Genomic DNA, 21,673 nt, shown 5'->3' with positions numbered 1-21,673 from the left:
TATATGTGGAATTTATATTCCTTGCAAAAGAATGCTGCTGTGATTCCAAATATCTTCTTCATCTAGGATCACTAAAAACTGAAGGTACCTCTTCCCAGTTTCATCATAAGTAGTGGAACCAAACTTCTTCTTGCAGCTTTAATTTGACTTTTGTTCTTAGCATTTATGTAAATAAGAAATTGCTTCTTTACAGATAGTCATGCGAGTTCTCTTCAACTAATTTTGTAATCATAACAAATGAGTAACAGTGAAAAGTATGCCTATTGTTACAAAGAAGATCTTTCTTGTTTCACGAAATGGTGCCTATCATTAACCTTGTTCTGCAGCAATTCTTATTTATTTCTGCAATAAAAACTGTCTCAGGAAAAATTAGATACCATCAGAAAAAAAGCAAATATTACATAAGTCCAAAATATGTGCTAAACTGATAAATGATGTAACACATCAGTATAGTAGAGAGATTTGTAATGGCCCGTAACTCTACTGCCAAAACAAGTAGCAAATGTAACTCCCCTCTTGTATATTATTTAACATACAGCTTTATATTGATATAGAAGTACGGATCCGTACATTTAATTAAACAAGGAAACTTTGAAATGAAAAATATTTGTAACACACTTTTTTGGTTGAATACTGCAATGTTGTGTGTATGAGAAATATTTTACATAAGAAACTACTAGTAATTATACTCAGTAGGTACCAAATAATCTGTTACATATTATTTTAGTTAATATTATATTTCCTATATTTAATCTCAGTTTGTTAACTCTCAGTCAAGAAAACAGGTTTAAAGGTGAATGACATAAAAGCTAACTCTGTAAAGCGTATTGCTTTTAGGAACAGCTCTGAAGAGCAGTGGATTTCAGGGTGTGACCTTAATTCATAGTTATTGCCCTGCAATTTTTCCATCCTACCTCTTAACATGTCTACAGCTCTGGGTGCATGTTTTTCACTATGTCATCTTTGATCTAATGCATTGTTATGAGCTGTTGTAATTATTTTTAGAATTTATCAGATTATTTTTTAATGGAAGAGGAAAAACTGCAGAATATGACTTTCCAAGAAATGTCTATCGGAATCTAATTTGATTTAATTTGTGAATCTTCTTTGGAAATTCTTTTTAATACTTCTTGGTTTTTTAGTTTGAGTGCAAAAGTGTAAGGAAAATACAAATGTGAGCATACATGATGGCTCAAGTTCAGCACTAATGGAAGTGTATGGAAGGCCAATGTCAATGAGGTTTCACCAATTCTTTCAGCTCTGTAGTTATACCATTGCTATTCTTAAAAGAATAGCCAAATAATATTTTGTAAAATTTTTTAAAGTAACCTATTCTTTCCTACCACCATATCCACAAATTAAAGAAAACCATGCTTAAATTTATTTTTACTTTTAATAAACATTTACAACACATGCCAAGAAAAAAATCTTCTCTACAGATGTTGTCAGACCCTTTATTAAATTCTGGAAACCTGAACAGAAGTTGTTTTGACATCTGAAAGGTGAACAACTTCATGTATTGAAGAGCTTAGACAAAATGTTCAGTGGTAATCTTCTGCTTCCAGTTCTTGTTTGTCTTTACTTGAAATCTACCATCTCATAATTGGAGGACCATAGGGCTGGAACATACTTCCATCGCAGGTAAGTGTGTTAGTCCATGCATATCAAGACCATCATAGGACAGCACAAACTTCCTGAAGCACATGTTGTGTCCTTGCAGACATTCACCCTTCCATTATGTATTTGGGACTTCAACCACAAAGTGGTGCTGTTGCAAAAGCTAACGATTAAAGGGGAAAACCAGCTCCTTTTATAATGACCCAAGACATGCATTAAACCCAACTAAGTTTTCCTCCATTTACCTAGTTACATGCATTTCTTCTTTATAAATATTCCATTTTTAGTGTCAAACACAATGACAGTTGTATCAATATGCAGAGAAAAATACACATCTTCAAAATACGTAAAATGTTACATATATTGAAGTCTGAAAAAAGTGCCGAATTAATCAGATCAATGTCTAGTAACTGTTCCAATCAAAATCCCCAGAATTTAAAGGCGATTTTTTACAGTATGCTTTGAGCAGTATTTCAAATTCTTCAAGACAGAACAGAGACTTGTTCAAAATAAATGCTTTTTTGTCATGTCAAAATGTCAGATCCAAGACTGACTCATAAAATAAGGTGACCATTTGGGAGCTTTATTGTTTCTCATCAAAAATTCAGAAACATGTTTAAAGTGTAAAAAAAAAGATTCCATTTGGACTAAGGTGTAGCATTAGAAATAAACCCTACCACCCACAGAATAACAGAGACATAAACATACATAGGAAAAAAGCCAGCTTCAGAACAACAGAAACATCTTTAGAAGAAAGGTTGGAAAATTGCAAGGACCAAACACGTCTCCATTTTGAATAGCTGCAAAAACACCTTGTCTACAATGCTTTTTACAGTGCACACAGATTTGGCAAGATTAAGGTGTCACATCTCAAATTACAAGTCAGACTGAGACACAAGTATAGGGCAAAACCCTTCAACTTATACAAGCTGCCTGGCTCTGATAGATTTGCTTCCCATCAGAGGTAGGCAGCCCCTCTGCCTAGGATATTTGCTTGTAGCCTACTTATTTTCCTTCTTTTTTTACTGGGCTAGCTGCAAATGCGAAGTTCCTGGGCTAGGGCTGCCTTCAGATGCTTAACCCTTTGCCTGCTTCTGGAGGAACATTCACCAGCTACATGAAAATTTTCTATTCCTGGCACTGTTTGTCCACTTCAGGAGATTAAAACCTGTGTCACATTTTAGGCATTTCTCAGATCTGACTACAGTGCTGGGAGGGTGGGGAAGAGGATGGGATTTGATTCTGATTCTCTCCTCTGAGCTGAAAAAGCTCTAAAAAAGGACGGAAGCAGCATTCAGCCAAATGGTTGAAGACAAAAAGGTTCTAGAGTTATTCAGGTTTCAGTGCTTTTTTGATTGGCAAAGCAGTAAGTTTTAGTACAGAGTTCTTAGGAGTCAACAGTGGAAGATGACTCTTTCGTTCTCCATTTGGACAGTTAGAGTGAACAAGCGTCTCAGAGATGGATGAGATATACCATTTGGAGAGTTCAGAGCTTCCTAAATAAGATTATTTTATGGCTGGAAAAAAGTCATATAAAGGACAATTACAACAAACAACACTGACCGTATTTCAATCTGCAGTGGAAAAGATTTCAATAAAACTGTGACAACTATCTAGGTGGATTAAAATGTCTCAAAGAAGATGGTACAATGCTTTGACAGCACGAGAGGCTGATCATCCTTACAGGGAGAGCAGAGAGTAAAGATTCCTTGGTTAAATAACAAAAGAAAAAACTTCATGAGCTAGTGAAGGAAGTATTCTTAAAGAAACATTCTGGTGACTCTTAAGATTTGGAGTACTGTATTGTATCTTATTCTTATCGTTATGACTTGCTTGATTATGCTTGAATCAAATAGAAAAGAAGGATGACTTAAGCATGTAAATTTAGAGGGAGACTTAGAGGCATGCAGCTAAATTTATCAGCCATCTCTGTAAGCGATCACTCTAAATAAAAAGTTTGGAAACCAGTCGCTGCTGGTTGCTGATGAACTTTCCATGTTTCTGGCATTCACCATCCTTTACTTAATGGACTAATCTGCAAATCGAAACAGGAGGAATATCTGGAAACAAATCCATCGTAAGGTCTGTTCTTAACAGTGGATATTTCTCCCAACACTTATTTTATGTCATGGCAGGGGAGACATGATTGACAGAAATGCTGACCAAAAAAATATACTTCTCCAAGATTTTTTAGTAATTAAAAAGTAAAAAAAAAAAAAACGAGCCAGAGGGAGAGAGCAGAGGCTTATGGCATTCTGGTTCTGCGTCTCTGTTTCACCTGTTTTACATGTCCTATAATGACTTCTGAATATGGGTAAGAATAGCAACACATGCTGGCAGTTTGACCAAAGGGTGTGCGTGTGCATGTGTGTGAGTGTGCATGTGGGAGACAGAGAGTAGGGGGGGGAAGGGTGGGGAGAGTGGATGGTCCATTAGAGTGCAAACACAGAGACATTCCTGCAATAAAATCCTTGTCTTCTGAGAATCGCAGTCTGGAAGAGATGGTTATGATTTAACAAAAGAATTCTCTAAAACGTTCCCTGGTGCTAATACTGTTCTTAATAATATGAAAAGATTTTGCCAGGAAGAGGAATAAAACTGTTGATTGAATTAAAAAGAGAAAATAGGCACGATGGTTTTTTTAGAGCACACAGGGGAAAAAATTACCTTTATGACAGTTTTGTCATTTTCAAAAAAATGCTTTATTCTCTGAAATTCCCCAACCAGGCAAGGTTATTATAAATGGTAGGTAAGGAAAGCAGAGCATGGCAATAAAGGGGTTAATCTGCAAAGCACAGAGCCATCTGGCTGAGCTGGTTTGTTATAATCGAGCAGATTATGTTCACGGGACTCAGAGTTTAAGGCTCCTCTCCCATAGAGCAACTCTGCACAACCCAAGCAGACCAACTTTGGGACTTTGAATGAACATATTTACATCCACCTTTCTCTTCATGTCGACTTTTCTGGAAACATTCACACGGATGCCATGGTTACTCCTACCACGGTAAGGGAAATTTGACGTTTTCTAATAGGGTCCTAAGAGGGCGGGGAGGGAAGGGGGGGGAGAAGGGTCCTTTAAAGAAGTATAATGGGGAAGAGGGGGGGTCTTGTAAGCAGTAGATCTGTCCCAAATGTTGCCTTTCCCATTGTGCCTCCTCCTTCCCCCACCCCTACTTGCCCTATAGCTTGCTTTAGTCCTGAGGTTCCTCTTTCCTCCTGCTCTGCACACTGTTGTTCAGGTCCCTGGCAAGAAAACAGCAGAGGAGAAATATGAGGTGTGAAAGGAATCTGATTTAAGAGGCAAAAGCAAAGGAGACTCTTGGTTTTATTTTAAGAGGGAAACCAACAACTTCAGGTATAACAAAAGGGGTTGGAAATCTTGATCGTGGATTGCAAGAACCAGCCTCAGCATACGTAGCATGCTTGCCCTCAGGGAAAGTTAGAGCCCATGACAAGCAAAGTCAAAATTCCCAATTTCTAGACCTTGCCTGTCTCAGGTAAATAACTTCACCGGAGCTTCCTTTTTTGTTTGTGCCAGACACTGGAAACCCTATTAATGACCTTTGAATTAATCCCCATTCTCCTCAAACCCAAACATTAAATTGTCTGGGAGAAACTGGAGATCAAAGGATTGCCTGCACATCTGTGTTTAGGTGAAAAAGATCCACTCGCTCTGTGCTAGGATGGCAGGAAAACTATTCTTACGCTGCAATTTCCTTCTAGGAATGGAGCACACAACTAATCAACATAGACACACATACAGAGAGCAAAATAGAAAGCTGTTTCTCATCTAAACAGCTGAAATGCAGCTTAAAGCGTCAGTTACTGGCGAGTCCTTATGGAGACACCAAACTGCTATTAGCAAGAGGGGAAAAAGTCCTTGAATGGTTTAGATAGTTTTCTGATCAGTTCTTAATCCTTCATTAAAATAAACGGGAAAGCTCTGTGTTTGTCCTATCTCTTGAACTATAAATATGCAGTATCCGGAGAGATGGATATTTTGGATTGAATAGGGCTGCTATGCGCACATTCTCTGGTTCCTATATTGCAAAATCAGTTATTTAGAGATGACTCTGTGTGTGAGAGGGGTTGCTTCCCTTCCCCCCCCCTTTTAAATAGACAGGGATGCATGCTATATGGTCCAGTCAATAGTTATGAGCTACAACCTTTCAGAAAGCACTCTTTGCTCTTAGGCACATGTGATTTGTTGCATGAAGAGTGCAAATGGTATGTAAAGTTTGCTTTTACATTGCACCTTCAGGAAAATACTCAGACAAATAGGAGAGACATTCTCAGGCACAGAGAAATACCCAATTTGTGCAAGCCTGTAAGTGGAGGCGAGGTTTAAGAAACACCTATAAATGAGATGTAACAAAAAAGAAAAACTAGTAATAAAAAAAGAAAAAAAATCACTTTGTGGCAAGGCAAACAAAAGCAGTGGAGAATGGGAGAGAGTTCAGCATGGTTCCAGCTGCTAGTAGTAAAAAGATTGGTCTTAGATACACGTGTCAGTACCAGGAGCTCTGTGTGTGAGCATAGAGGGGGGAGGAAAACTAGACGTGATTGCAGGTGGTAGACGCAAAATATATAGAGAAAAGAGGATGTACCAGAGAGCCAGGAGGGGAGTGCTTTTGTGCAGAAGGGTGCTATAATTTGGGGCACGCAATACACGTAGGTTTAGGATTTTTTTTTTTTTTGTCTTTTTCATCATGGAAAGAAGAACTAAATGCTACTAGAAATACAGATATAAGCAGTTTGGAGGGAAAGCGTTATATACTGAAAATAAACTGCTACGTATTGAGTATTGTGTATTGGGTTAATTAGGACAGATGAGCCAAGCAAAGGTGGTCAGCTAAAAAGGGGAACTGCTGCAGGTCAACTGGAAAAAGAGGATCTTTGTGGGTGGAAAAAAGTTTAGGAGCTCAGGAGGGGAAGTAACACTTGAAAGGGATGGGAAAAGGTGCAGACTGGAGGCTGGGTGATGATATGAAATGCTAGGGTGTGCAAGGGGGAGGTAGGGTATGGAGTGGGAGTGGAGGGAGAAAGGTGAAAGCACAGGACACAAAGGATGTTTGGAGGAGGAAGAAAAATGTGAACTATTGTCTATTTGAAGAAAGGTATGGGAAATAATCAGCTACATGATGCTTGTGGGGGGCATCTAGAGGAGACACCTTTGATTCTGCCAAGAAATAGATTTGAGGATGTATTTGCAAGGAAGGTGTGAAGAGTATGAAAAGGAAAGCTTGCATGGTGATAGAAACACATGCCGAGAAGAGGAATGCAGAGGAAAAAGCTGAGCTGGATGGAGATAGGGTGTGGTGATGGGAAAGGGTATAGGGACCTATAAAGGTATGTGAGGGGCTAGTTGCTTAGACAAATTTCAGAGGAGGTTGGAAGCCTGCTGGAGTGTGCTGCCTTGTTGCAAGGGAGAGACAGAACTGAGGAAAAAGCCATGTGAAGGTGCTGGGAGGAAATGCAAAATAGTGGAAACCATGGGGGCAGGATAAACTGTGACAAGAATACAAAGATGTAGCACGTCTTGAGAAGCATGAGAATGGGGAAAAAATCAGGAATGTAGGAGGCACAAGGATGAAATTAAGAGTTAAGTTTTCTGTAAAGATGCCTAGGTATCCAGAGGAGGTATAAGGCAAGAGAGCATAGGATGAGAAGAAATTTAGGGGTTTATTTCTTCATAGGCAAACAGAGAAAATAGTGCAAATATGTAGGAGTGCCTTGGCCAGCAGAAACAGAGGATGCCTCTTTACCAGGTAGTTGAGATAACACAGGAGAAGAACTGGTAATGTGTTATAGGGGAAGCAGTTGAGGAAAATAATGTAAAGTAAGGAATAATGTGAAGGGTGTAGGAGGAGGAGAATGCATACACAAACAAAAAGGAGTGATTTTCTATTAAGAGAGATGTAACAAATGTGCTTATATCTCTGTGGTAGGTACTGGCTAAGTGAAACAGCAAGAGGTAATGGAACAAATGTGTTAGCGGAGAAAAGACTAAAGATATAAAGGGTGAGAAGAGAAGGAACCTGGAGGGCCCTATAAGCCACATGGCTGTACTAAGGTCGAAAGTAAAGTGTGAAGTGTGTGGAGAGGTAAGTGGAGTTAGGAGCTGTAGGGCATGAAGTGGAAGTGAATGGGAATGACAGTTCATATTACAAGAGGTGAGAAACTTAGCGTAGGTTGTCACATAATGGTGTGTAAGCAAGGAAAGTACCTGCTAGTTTGTGCCTGCTTGTAAGGGCTGTGGAAGGGAAGGTGAAAGGAGTGAAAAGCTGTGTCTGATAAGGGAGATTTGTGCATGAAGCAAGCATGCTTCATGCACAAATAAGTAAATGAGGGAAGTACAGGAAAGGATTGCAGACCTGAGTGTGGGGCCTGGGAGAAGGGAAGCAGCTTATGGGGAAGGGAAGAGTGATGAGGAGCGAGAAAAAGTTTATGACGGCTTAAGCCATCTGTAGTTATCTGCCTCTTAATTTAAGGGAGGCTGCCTAAGTGTGCAAGGGTCTGTACATGCATGCATAGCAGCATGAGAGCAGGTTGGGAGTTAAGTGTAAGTGAGAGCAAGTAGGGGACATAGGTAAATGCATATAGTCAGTGACAATAGCTGCTGGTTTTGTGTGCTGGTCGGACAGATTTGTTCAGTGAGTGTTGTGCTTATGTGACTGGCAGAGTTGTAGAGGCAGGCATGTGATGATAATGATCCAGTGGGTCTTCAGGAAGAAGCTGAAATCCTTGAGAGGCAAGTAAGAGTCCTAGGTTGTCATAAGGGACATATATCTGTGTGGAAGTTACAAAAATGCACCCATGAAGATGGCTACGGGAGGCCAACAAGAGAATCACGTGTCCACTGCATTTGTGGCACAACTCTCCATGTCGAAATAAGTTATGTAAGACACACAACAGAGGTGAGTTTCGTGAGGACTAAGAAGCAATGTTTGCATTGAGAAGGAGGGTAGGGAAAGATGACTAACTGAGAAAATGCTTTGGTGCGTGGGTAGCAATAGGACTAAACTATAAGTGCTATATGTGCTTCCCTTCTGTGTGATGTACACAGCAGGCAGGCTCTCCTTTAGAGATTTTACAGACTTTTTCTAAAGAATGACTGAATAATCCTGAACAAAAACCCAGGATGTCTAACTAAAATATTTATGCCAGCTTCATTTGGAGGCAAATCAGTGTGTCTTATTTTCATGCTTTCAAACTTCACTATACTACTGCAGGTGCAAAATGGCAGAGATATTTCTCTAGGACCCATTACCAGGGCTGTTGGATGAACAATCATAGGATAGAAGTACGCATAGGGAGTACAGATGTCAGTCAAAGGAAGCAAGAAAGAACTAGCTTTCTGCATGGCTCAAAGCAGTGCTGGAGTAATGTGCAGCTGGCTGAAGGTTAAATGCAGAGGACGCATTATGGGTGTGAGAGAGAAACACTGAGAATGTCTCTCCCTTCAAAACAATCACATATATTGACATCTGCTCTTCTAAACTGCTCTACCAGTATCTTCAAATTGTCTGGCTTGCCTAGGGGTTTGGTGCCATCTTAAGCACTGTCCTGCTCTGGGTAGGAAAGTGTTTGTTTACATCCATAGCTAATAAGAAGATTGCAAGCAATTCTGAAAGACTTGCACTGGGAGAAGACAGTCTGATCACACTGAAACTTTAGGCTTGAAGGCTGAAGCCTTTGAGCCCAGACTTTACATACCATCAGTCACATAAAAGTTCATGATCCCAATCTGATTTATTCCATGGATCAATCCCTACCAAATAAAGAGAAAAAAATACGTACTCTGTAAAATACTTAGCAAGTAGGAAGACCATGGTCTGTGTTGGGAAACCATTGTCATACTTTATACCATTGTTTCCCACTAAGGAGTCCAATTCAAGCTCCCCAGCTGAATAATATTTCCTGGTGGTGCTTGGGGCTGGTTGTGGCCGGTGGAAAGCCCCTTTCTCCTGTGGTGGCAGTGAACTTCCCACAGGCAGGTTGTGGGTGGTGGGGACATCAAGAGATTGTCCATGAGGGGGAGACAATCAGACCCAGCCACTGGGATGCAGCTAGGCTCAGACCACAGGCCCCAGCCTACCCTGCCCACTGGCACCAGCATGGTCCAGGGTCATACTCTGATCTCTGGCCACTTGGCTTCCTCCTCACCTAACTGCTGAGAAAATACATAAAAATCAAATAGTGGCATTGACCTGTCAGCTGCCTGGGAAAAGAGATATGGATTGATGGGTGAAATTAGTGTTGGATTGTGGCAAGAAGTGGATCAAAGCATGAGTGATCAGGCTGTGTTGGAGTACGAAGAACATGGGTCATTTGTGCCTGCCTGGACTCCTTTGAAGCCATGGCACAGCCAGAGAAATGTGTTTGCTGGGACATCTGGGTGTCCCTGCAGATGTTTGCTGGTGCGGGAACATGTGTGTGCCTCTTCATGGTGACTAGGAGCAGACAGCGGAAAGAAGCTGTGTGGGGGTAGGGATGACAGAGGTGGATGGCAGCTGTTTCTGTGTGGGAGACAACCATCCCTGTTCGAGCATCTGTCGGTGGGGGATATGGGGATAAGTTGCTTTCTGGAAGGACAGATGGGAAGCGCATGTGAACAGAGAAGCGGTAAAGGTGGGTATGGAGTAGTTTCAAGGTTGTGAAATGAGTTCTAGAGGAAATATACAGAGCTATGTTCCCGATTGTATCATGATCTTCAAGTCCATCGGGGAAGGAGACTCCTCTGCAGAAAGCCTCAAGGAATATTACACTTCCTGAGGAATTAAAAGAAAAACACACCCAAGCATCCAGTACAGTTAAGACTATCCTTCTTTCCTTCACATGGTACAAGCACCTTGCTGTGTGAGCAAGCTAAGCAAGGTGGCCCTTTCCTTCAGGGCAGCAAGGATTTGGAAAGATCAGAACAAGATCATATACTCCTCCCTCTCTTATCTTTCTCTGTCTCTCTCTTCTCCACCTCTTTGCACACACGCAAAAGGGTCTTTCCCAATTTGGCTTCTAAGTTTGTGTTTGAAATTGCCCTCTGCAGAAATATATGATAAAGGTATGTTTGCATGAGGACAGTGTGTGTCAAGGAGGGTTGTGTGTCTGTACATGTTGCAACAAAGTTCATCGGTAGTCATCTGGAGCTCAGAGAAGTCAACATGTTGGTTGCGTTTCAATGCACATGGAAAGGATAGGAGGTAATTCCACTTTTCCATCAGGCAGTGCCGGGAAACCAGCGTGCATGACTCATTGCCACACTGCCTGTACTTTAGAGGGAGTTACCGCCTGCCTAGCCATGTAAATACACATATTCCATAGAACAAGCTCCATTTGTGTTATCTATTACAAACTTGTACCAGAGGAGATGAAAACATTCATGGAGGATTGCAACCTATAGGGTAAGATTTCCAGCACTCCTCCAAGATTTTCTGTGTTTCAGCTGCATCTTATCGATAATGGAACCACAGCAATAAATGTCCTTTTTCTCAGCTGCTCTTTCACACTTTCCAGCAATAAATTCCTTTATTTTGGATTTTTCGCTGCTATAGATTTTACATGTTTTATCTTACATTAGCTGAGTTAGCATGTGAGAAAGTGTTAATCTAGTTAACTTTGAAATATATATTTCTAGGCTATGGCCCTACAAAAATTCACGCACATTTGCCAGAAGTCTAAATCAATATTGTCAGAGGTAACTGGCAGTTAACTGGACAGTTACAGAAGAAGGAAGTTGCACTCTACATGAATGTTTAAAGGCTCATCTACAATCAAAAGTGAATTCAGGTTGTGAGTGTGAAATTTAAATCCAATTTAAAGTAACTGCTTCTGAAAAGCTCTGTCGTTAGACAAGTTATAAGTTAGCCTCCTCTCCTGTAGCTTCTGCCTCAGCCAGGAGGTAGACAAGCACACTCACAAGACGAAAGCAGCTTTTGTCCCCTTGAGAGGTAGGATTAGGGCAATATTTGGTTTCTGCTCCAAACCAAGATCAGATGTTATGACTTTTAACTATTAAATACAGACATTATAAATGTGATAGAGACATTTAACCAGTTTTTCCAGTATGATCTGTTTGAGGTAAACTTGTAGTACCACTAAATGCTGTGATCTGTGATGAGCTTAGTTTCAGAAATACTAAATAATAATGATAAATCTGATGCCTTAAGGGAATAAAAAACATACTACATAGTCAGCTGAGTAAAAAAAAAGATTCCTTATATACAAATAGTATAGCAGAAACATTTAAGAAATGCTTTGGAAGAGCGTGGAAACGTTTGTGTGTGTCCTCTCTCTATCATTCCCCACACTTCCTTACCTACTCCTAGCATATAAGCAGTAGGCACAAAACTAAGGTAGCTGCAAGGTAGCAGCAAAAATAAAGTCCAGTGACACCATCTTAGATTTTGCCCTGCTCTGGGTTAGGTAACAAAACCATGGTCATTAAGAGGGATATGTCATGTCATGTGCTGGGGGCCTTCCCTGGATTTGTACAATCGAAAGAAAATATTTGTTCGGTTCATTCTTTACAGCTTCTGTGATATGTACAAAATTATTTCCTCCACACATTTCTGAAACAATTTCCATAGTCTTTTACATGATCAGCGTTCCAAACAGATGATGCAGATAACTCTATAACATAAAAAAAGCCTTCCTGAAAATACAGGTTTTCTTCAGTGTTTATTGATATTTGCATGTTCTCCCACTTAGATCCCCCAACATCTTGAGCAACTTTCCTTCCTTGTTACTGTTTACCAATATATTTTTTAACCTAATGGCCTTAAGGTCTAGAAAGCAGGATTTTTAAAGCCAGAGTTGACACTTCTTTTCAGAACAAATGGAAGTTTTAGTATTGATAGTAATAAAAGCACAATTAATCCAATACCATGAGGATCTGAAAGTCCTACAAACTAGAACTCTTTTTAAATGTTCTTGGCCTTGTAGGTAAGAATATGGATACTTACACTTTACAAATTTCTGTGCTAAAGAAGAGTCATATTTTCTGCTCAGGTCTATGTGGTGAGTACCAGCATTTGCCAAGCACACCTCTCAGTACTTCTGTGTGGCACTTGCCCATAAAGCAGCCTACACGAAGCAGGCTTTGCATGCCAGTGTTTGACATCATATCCTGGCCCTGCTTTATTTACAAGTATAGGTTCCTAAAAGTCAGCCCCTGAGTGACTATGTATTGGCTGTATAGAGTGACCGGTATAGTCCAGCTACTTCTGGTAGCAGGTGTGATTTGCAACAGACAATTTTACGGAGTAAAACTCCTTTTCACAGAGATGACAAACATCTCACTTTATTCTAATATCTTTAGGAAGTACTGCCTTAGTATTTCTTTCCTTGTGGATGGGATCTATGTGTACTTAGAAAAAATGTTGAATCAGCTTATTAATACAAAATCTATTCATGAAGCAATCTAGACAGAGACCATCTTTCTGCTGAAAGGTTGCATTTGAATCACTCAAGAACAATGTTTTGCTTTTGTACTGAAAGAGTAGCAACTACAGGCTCTGAGAAAAGCAAACCAGTCTACCAATACAAGATGAATTTGGGGGTTTTGGTGTTGTTTTGTTTGTGTTTTGACTTTTTTTTTTGTTTGGGCTTTTTTTGGGGGAGGTGTTGTTTTGGTTTGGTTTGTTTTTAACAAAAACAAACAAAAGCTTCATGGAGTTAAATCTTGCCTTGGGAGGCTAAAGCTGTTTTTAACATCTGCTAGGATAGGGAGTGGTCTCTCTTGGAAGAGTTTGCATTTTGGGGAAACAGATATGTTTTTAAAGTCCAAGGAAATATTCTGATTTTTCTCTTTTTTTTTTTTTTTTTTTTGTCTTTTCTCTATTAGGAAATCTTCCTGTTTGGTTTGCCTTTTTTTCCCATAGTTTGTTTTCATTTATTTCATTCCTCTGAAATAAAAGCTGCTGTCTTTTCAGTGTTTGCTATCCCCAGAACCAGCATTAAGCAAATCTGATCAGTTTAGTTGTTCTTTGATGAGTTAATTTATCTTATTTTTAATCTGGTTCAGATTGTGCCTTTACTGACAGCTTCTGATGACACATTTGACACCAGCACCTCCACTGAACTCAATGCATTTATTTCTGATTTACACAGAAGCAGGAATCCTCACCTAAGCAAATGTGGAAATGCACCTGACTGCAGGCCAAATTCTGACCTCAGCTGCACCCAGGCAATCCTACTGAAATTAATGGGACCATAAACAAATCTTAAATTTGAGTCTTGGTGTTTGTTTTTTTTAAAACCATGGATGCACATTCAAAGCATTTTAGTACGTTGAATCATAGAAGTCATAAAGGGGAAGAGAATATGCCTATATTAGATGAGCGGTGTATTTGATTGTAAAAATTGTTGCAAATACATTTATTTGCTGGAATTTGCCAGTCCCTAGAAACAAACCATTCCTCTGTTTGTTCTACTAAATTACAACCAAGTCCCCCTGGACAACAAAGTTTAAAAACATGGCAGGCTTCCCCCTTGCTCAAAACCCTCTCTCCTTGTTGACCCATCTGTTAGCTGCTTAAGACACCAGCCATCCACAGACCAGGAAACTGACACTTGCAGCTACAAAGATCAAGCCAGTGAAGTTTGTTGAACTGGAGCAACGCAGGCATTCATACTGTTGCCTCACAGGGGACTCTGAAAGCTGCTGAGCTTGGGGTGGTCAGGCGGAATTCCTCAGAACTGGAGAATTAAACCAAACAAAATCCATCTCCTAGTACACTGTAATAGCTCCTAATATGGTCTATGATCCTAAGATCCCAATGAGCCAGATAGCATATTCTTCAAAGCTCTGTCATGTCTAATTTTAAATTCATCAGGTGACTGTGTCAACTCAGAATCTTCATAACACCCCCCATCCAACTTTAATGTCACTCATTACTCCAATATTGAGTGCTTTTTCACGTAGAAGTTGTTAGCAACAGCACAATCCTCAGTGGCAGTAGGACAGCTGGCGAGAGTTCTTTTTAGAGTAGAGGTTTGTCTTAAATTTTATTTTTTTATTAGTTAAATTCTAGTGATTTTTTTTAATGATGACATTCATTGAGAAAGAACTGAAAATGAAGGGTATCACTGTTGAAAATAACATAAATATTTTAATAAATAATCTGTTCTTTGTCACTATCTCTTTTTCAAGAGATAAGCTTAGCAGCATCTCCCAAGATAATTGAGGTATGTCTATAGGCTGGCAGCAACCTGGACAGAGATCCAGAAAGTAACTTTATACAAATTGGCATGCCTACACAATACAGCACCCTGCTCTAGTAGAGTGTCCTGATCCTACAATAAATTGGCAAAACTACATCAGGATAACTAGCCTTACTTCTGTTTGGATGGCATTGCAAAGCTCTCCAGAAAAAAAATTGCTCAAAGACCCTGTAGATTAGTGTGAAGACATTCACATGTGCAAAGAGGCTCAGGTGGAACAGAAAAGACCACACTTTATGAGCCAGCACCCTGAACTGCCTGCATAGTGAGCACAGGCTGTGCCATGCAGAAGACAGCCACTTGCACTGCCATTACCTGCAAACACGTTAAGGCTCCTCTCAGGTATTCGAACTGTTTTGTGGGATACATGAACTAAGCTACAGCCTATTTCCAGTTTCCTCAGGTCAACATGCTCTTTTAGGATGGCTGGAGTCAGAAATCTTCTTGGTCTTCTAAGGGAAATATGCCAAATCATTGGCAAGAGAAAGATACGAACAGCTTCTTGCAATTTAAGATATTCAAATGTGTGCACACATGGCTATCACATCCTTCCTTAGCCAGGTCCATAAAATTGATTATTTTGATTTTTAGTCATAAATATCCCTAGCGACTTGTTTAATCTAATTGCTTTCTGAATTTTCTCCAGATTAATTTTAACACATGGAAATTTACAGATTACAAAGTAGCATCCAAAATGATTTCCTCGTTACCTGGCAGATTTCCATTGATGGATTTCACTGGGGTTTTTTTGTCTTTTCCCATCCATCAGCTTCTATCATCCTCCTGCTGAATTTTCTTGAATAGTCAGTTGCTAGCTCTGGAGATAACTAGCTTAACAGAAGCCTAATTCTGACCCCACTTACATGGAAGAAGCCTAATGGACCCCCAGGGAATAAGTTCATCTTGAGGCAGTGAAAACTTAGCCCAGAGTCAAGACCTGAGAACTCAACAGTTAAACTATTGCAAATAACCAGGGAAATGAAAGTAGTTGTTTCTGCACAAGAAATTTTCTTAATGTATAAACAGTTTTGCAAATCAGAACTAGCAAATTTTCATCTGAAATTCTGCTCTGACCTGACTACTGATAGATAGCATTACACGTTGTCTAATCACAAGTCTGATATCCCTCTTGTTTGTTTGCTTGCTGGCTTGTTTTGTTTACTCTTTTTACAAGTATGTGCTGATGTGATGACTCCGGCTGTTTCAGTTTTTTCCATCCATGAACCTCATCCGGATGAATTATCTCAGGGAAAATCTGAAAAATGAAACCCTGCATTTTACCTTTGATCTGAGGTAAATAATTGTAGGTGCCATCACCAGCCTTCCACAGGAAGGTGGTCCAGAATAAAGGACTTGAAAAGAATCTCAAAGATCCTTCTAAAAGCCATGAAATATTTCAGTGATTTCATTTCTTCCTTCCTTTTTCTTACTGAAAAGGAACAGATGGGAACAGAAGTAAACTCTGCCATCTGGAAAGACTGAAAGATTAGTATGAAAAGGGCCAGGTGTCAAGTTTTTTCATCACCAGCCCATCCTTGCCAGCTATCAACATCAAAACCTAGTTTCAACAAGGGCTAAATAACAAGAAAGATAAATGATTTTGGAAAGCCATTTCTCTCAGTATTTTTTTTTTTTGCAACCTAATTGTTCAACTATTTTGAATATTATACAGTTATAAACAGAAGCACAAAATAAATTAATTTGAAGTTTTACCTTTTATATCAGAGGAAATTTTCTGCCTTGCTCTTTCCTACACTACATTTAACGCTGCCGTCTGGATTCCAGTTAAAGTCCATTAGCTGTGTCATCATCTTCTGATATTATGCTAATTAGAATTTATTTATAGATAATATGGACCTTGTTCTTAGAACAATTTCAAATGAAATACAGCACTCTTAAATCTTTGAGTGGGAAATCAGAAGTCTAAAATCCATCATAGTTCAGTTCAGTCTCTGGATGGTGTTAGGTCCACTGACTTTTCTGCTTTAGATATTGTAAATCATATGTGCATAAGTAATATATATATGCACGTGTATATGTATATATGTCTGCATATATATATATGTGTACAATAACTGTACATAGAATAAGACTGAAGATGTCCTGTTCCTTGTCTGAGCAGATTTTCTGTTTGGCTTTTTATTTTCATTTCAGTTATGAGAACTCACAATGCTTTGGTTTTGAAGTTACGACTACATAAGCAGGTAAAATTGCTTTAAAATTTCCAACGAAGGACATTTGAGAAAATAATATAACTTCTGCATACGAATGAGATAATACAGACCCTGCAGAATTCAAATAAATAACCTGTGCCAGGCTTGGCCCAGATGAAGGTTCTAGGAAATCACCACCATTAGTAGTGTGAATTCCATTTTTTAAAACTTTTTTTGTTTTTTTATGTTTTTATCTCCCTACACTTCTTTGAAGTAACATGTTGCATGTCTGTCTCATGTTTTCCACTTGTGTGTAATTACTTCTCTTGAAAACAAACAACAACAAAACTACTGTATCTCTTAAATTTAAGGACAGCCTTCAAATAAAATTCTGTCACATAATACCATAGCATTCCTTGATTCTTTCCCATCATTTCAAGTTTCACTTTAACTTGGGCACAACAGCAAAGTCAGAAAGTTTTAATTTGAATTCAAGGTAATGTCCAACTAATATATGTAAAATGCTGTTCAACAGTTACAACCAATGCTTCTTTTTTTCAACGATGCAGAATGCATGCACACTGAATTTCTTAGTAAATACCCTCAGCCCTGTTTTGCCATCTTTTGCAGAACAATTTTGTTACTTAGTTGCAAATATAATTCCTCCCGGAAGCTGGAGCTACATAAACCAGTACTTTTCTCAGCGCATAATACAATCCTTTATGCTTGTTTTACACATTGGCTGTGATTGCCTTTCATGAGTTTTTTCTTGTAGTCCTCAATTTTCTCCTGTGTCTGCATGTTTGTATGGGTTTGTGGTTTGGTAACAGAGTCAGCTGTGGCCTTCTCTTGCTTTCCCTACAAAACATGCAGTTTGTTTTCTTTCTGCTGTGCAACCTGGCAAATTCTCATAGCTTGTATTTTTTTTCTCTCTCTAAACATCCGGAGTTTGTATATTTTTTTTCCTACTTGACAGCTTTGTGCCCCATCTGAGCATATAAGGTCCACAAGCTTTTTTGATTTAAAAAGTCTCAAATATGTTGTGTAAAAAAGTTTTGTCCCCATTTCCTTTTTCTTTGTGTGATTCTGATACCTTTCAAAATTTCTTTACCACAGTCTGATAACTGCTCTGCTCTTCTCTTAATGCCATGGAAGAAAGCAAATCTAGGACTTAGGACCAAGCCTCCAAGACATAAAAGACATAATATTATTGCTCATGTTCTTTCTCAGTAATATTCCTTATCTTTGTGAGAAGATAATTTCTTGTTTGAATCTCTTCTACTTGACTTCAGGAAAGGTTAGGCTCTTTGACAACCTTTGGCATCTCCATCTTTCTGTTCTTCAAATGCTACATATGCTCCTCTTTTTCTCCTCATGTTTCTCCTGAAAACATGGCTCTGACCAAGTGCTTACAATTCACTGCACCCTGATGATAGGCAGAATTTAGACAGAAAAATTAGTTAAGGGAAAAGGCATCTCTGCATCCCTGTCTTGGAAAGACAGAAATTGAAACCGTCTTTCAATGATTAAAATGCATTTTTGCCAAAATTGTTTAGAGGGACAGAAAAAGAATAGCTGTATCAGACTTGCAAACTACATCTCCGTCAACATCATCATATGGTGATTTAACTGTTTTATTTACTTGCCTTCTATTTCATGAAAGTCTTTTAGAAACTCTGACGCTTGTCTATGTTCCCTCTTAGAAGTCATTGTTCATACAAATTTAGGATAATGGTTGTCCTACAGAATTAGACTAATTTATCCACAATCAAAATAAAATAATAAATAAATAAATAAGCCACCTTTATTGTAAAGCTTAAAGTGTGAATTTAAAGCAAGCTATGATTTTACCAGCATGCCCATGTGCACATAATCTCATTCTAGTATAAGATTGCCTGGTTTTGAATTTAGCATAAATTATTTTCCAGATAACCATGACTAACCCCACACAAGCTGTTTGTTGGCAGTTACATGAATGAAGCCTGGTTTCTTATGAATTTTGTCTTCTGCCTGTACTCTTTCCCTGAGTTTTACTCCCTTTCACTCTGCAATACTTCAGCTTCCTCCTACTCTCGCACTCTCATTTCCCTGTCATGTAAGCACCTACACAGTGTTTTATCTCTTTTCCATGTTCTCTGACTACTAGCTTGGCAGAGGTCAACATGTGCTTTTGCTGTTTGGGAGCACTGCCTATACTAGCGTATAGCCTAAAAACTACTTAGCTTGCAACACTTTGCTTTTTGAGTGAGACAGTCGCTAACTTGAGTGTCCTCTTCCACCAGTTAGAATCATGGAATAGTTAGCATTGAAAGGAAACTCATAAAAGCTTAGTATTTTTTAGAATATTACACTTTTAGTAGATTTGGTTAAAATAAACTTGCAAATTACTGGCAGGGATTAGCAGGTAATGTGATTGTGCAAATTTTTTTCCTTAATAAAACAGGCTAAAAAGGCACAGAGGGAGTGCACAGGGGGAGTTGCAGGGTAAAACAATACATATGTTTCTAAAAAATATTTCTGTTCCACTAAATATTTTTATTTTTATTTTGTGATCAAGCATAACTTTTATAAATTATTTAGGAACAACTGGGGGTCTGTCGAGACTATGTTGGGAAATTCTGAAAAAGCAGCCAACTCAATTCTTTTTTGTTTTCTGATGGCTACTTGCCCCAAAATAAATCTAAGATGGCTTTATCACTAGTTGACAAACTAAGTCAATCTGTTCCTCTGTTTAATTTTGTTTCTTGTATATCACAGTACTGAAAGCACCTCGTCACAGTCTAGACCAAGAGCTTCAGTGCTGACAGTCCAGTTTGTACAGTTATCTTATTTAGTGCCTCTATAAACCCAGTGAATTAAAAGGTTTATAGTGGTTCTGGGTGTTGCTCTGGATCCTGGTACTGGAAAAAAAATGTACTTGTCTGACTTCCTGACCAGTACAACTGTTCAAAAGGGATCACCAGTCCCCAAGAGTTCCTAATGATGCTATTGGAGAAAACTGTGACCAAAGCTTCCAGGCTCTTTCACCCACAACAAGTAGGAACTTGCACTAACACACAGCTTTAAGTTGGTAAATTCCTTTTATCACATGACTGTAGAAGGGCGTGCATCTGAAAAATGAAACTTACTCACTGGGCATGGGTATGTATTTTTTCTCAATTGTGTGCATCCCAAAGAGAAAGGTGCTACCTGAGAGGGTGCACATTGTAGCATACTATAGTGTGAGATCTTGTCATAGGACTTCTTCAGCTGTCACACAAATGCCAGCTAACTATCCTACAGAACTGAGTGTGAGTCTTCAAGTCATGGACTGAAGACACCAGTGTTCACCACAGAGGAAGATCTGGATTCTATGAAAAGAATTAGATCAGCTTGTTCATGTGTTCTTAAATCCCTGAGTTCTACTAGTATCAACCCATTAGGAGGCATATTTTCATGTTGAACCCCTGCATTGCAAATGTTTTGGGGTAGGAATTTGTCAGGCAGTGGTCTGCCAATGTCATATCCACACCAACGCGTTTACACACAAACCAGTTTGAATGAGTGCTGTGAGAAAGATTTCATGAGCTTCAATTAGTAAGGCATTGCTGAAACCTAGCATAGCCTTCTGTCATTCACTCAGTCTGTCATTCAGTTATTCATTCTTGTTTCTTTTTTGGCCTCCATCTCTAAAGCTCTAAAAAGATATTTTTTGTGAACGCATTGGTATGACACTTCTTGGTTTTTAGATATAAAAGTACCATTTATATTGACATGTGTAGTTTCAGGCTATAGATGATGCACCTACATAAAAATAAATAAATAAATAAATAACAAGTACAGTCTGAGAGAATAGAAATATTTTTTCTTGAACAGAAAAATAAATGACTATCAAAATTGTTTTGCCAGTGTTCAGTATTCCTTTTTTGTTTTGTTTCTAGATTCCTTCCTTCAACTTAATTCACTTTAACAGGAATTTTGGACTTTGAGCCCAGAGTGGTTATTGTAAATTTATAAAAATCAGTATCTGCGTGGGGACTTTTTGAAAGTGGAGTGCCTGTTGGAGAAGCTGGGACAAACATATTCCATACACGAATGATGCAGCTAGTGGCACAGCCTGACATTTAAGCAGTATGTATACGGCCAAAGCAAGGGATAGGGTCAGGAGGGCCATCACTTCGGAGAAGCACCAAAAGGGTTGCATACTAGAGCTGTTGACCTTCTCCAAAAGGAGGGCCTGCAGACCTCTGGAGATGCAGAAGTCTACTGGCAGCTGCTGGAAGGAACCCAAAGACGAGGAAAGGGAGGGTGAAGGGTTGACAAAACAGGCTCCAAAGTGTCTTGCTGTGACTCTGACCAAGTGCTTACAGAAAATTGTCCATGAATGAGTTCCAGCTCAAAAAAAACAGTCACTTAGTGGAGGTTATTTGGCATGCCTGCCTGAATAACAAATGCACTGGGATGGGGGCAGGGGTGTCATAATCCACTTAAAACCAGTTCTCAAAGGCTGAAGCTCACCCCTACATGGAGCCAGCAATGGGCACATCCACCACACTGATCATACTGTTCTGTTATTCTAAGAGCTTAGCCTGGGCCCAGCCTCCTTACTAGTCTTCTAACAGAGTGAGTTTCAGACAGAGGAAAAAGGGAAATTCATTGAATATATTCCTTTTTCGGACATATTCAGTTCTCCACACCTTAAT

Source organism: Psittacula echo (genome assembly GCF_963264785.1).
Source record: "Psittacula echo genome assembly, chromosome: 1".
Classification (NCBI taxonomy): Eukaryota; Metazoa; Chordata; class Aves; order Psittaciformes; family Psittacidae; genus Psittacula; species Psittacula echo.
This window is presented reverse-complemented; position numbering follows the sequence as displayed.